This window comes from Lupinus angustifolius, chromosome LG20 (genome assembly GCF_001865875.1).
Source record: "Lupinus angustifolius cultivar Tanjil chromosome LG20, LupAngTanjil_v1.0, whole genome shotgun sequence".
NCBI classification, from domain to species: Eukaryota; Viridiplantae; Streptophyta; class Magnoliopsida; order Fabales; family Fabaceae; genus Lupinus; species Lupinus angustifolius.
The window spans coordinates 21,794,782-21,795,593 of NC_032028.1; the positions used below are offsets into that span (position 1 = coordinate 21,794,782).

General features: G+C 37.1%; 1 long non-coding RNA gene across 1 annotated transcript in view; it reads left to right on the forward strand.

The window, feature by feature from the left end:
* The window catches only part of LOC109335652, a 20,325-nt gene continuing 19,654 nt past the window's right edge, over positions 142-812 (forward strand). Inside the window, exon 1 of the long non-coding RNA XR_002106220.1 lies at positions 142-152. This is a non-coding gene — a long non-coding RNA (uncharacterized LOC109335652). The remainder of the gene's footprint in view (positions 153-812) is intronic.

The following is an 812-nucleotide window of genomic DNA, read 5'->3' on the forward strand; positions in this document are numbered from 1 at the left end:
GTTTTAAGAAACCCAATATTTTTATGTTTGGATGTTTTTGAAGATATATGATTGTTGAGGAAATGTATTGAATATTGTATGTGTGAGAGAGAACACATCGTGACATAGTGGTGTCCGAATATGACACCCGGATCTCCTAAACCATCTCAAATGTTTTGGAGTTAACTTGGGTTTTAAGATACCCGGTATTTTTATGTTTGGATGCTTGTGAAGATATATGATTGTTGAGGAAATGTATTGAATATTGTATGTGAGAGAGAACACATCGTGACATAGTGGTGTCCAAATATGACACCCGGATCTCCTAAACCATCTCAAATGTTTTGGAGTTAACTTGGGTTTTAAGAAACCCAATATTTTTATGTTTGGATGTTTATGAAAATATATGATTGTTGAGGAAATGTATTGAATATCAGTTGAGGAAATGTATTGAATAATGTATGTGAGAGAGAACACATCGTGACATAGTGGTGTCTGAATATGACACCCGGATCTCCTAAACCATCTCAAAGGTTTTGGAGTTAACTTGGGATTTAAGAAACCCAAGATGTTTATGTTTGAATGCTTTTGAATATATATGATTGTTAATGAAATGTGTTGAATATTGTATATGAATGTTGTTGGAAACTTTTCTGAGTGCAGGTGTTTGAAAAACTAAGTTTAATTGTGTTTCGGTTGTCGAAAAGGACAATAATTGGTATTTTGTCCAAGTCCCTGTCGCTTGGGCGAGAAACTCTCGCCCGGGCGAGCACAGTCTCGTGTGGGCGAGGACTGGGCGAGGGACTGGGCGAGGGGAAGTTTTAGTTCTGGAA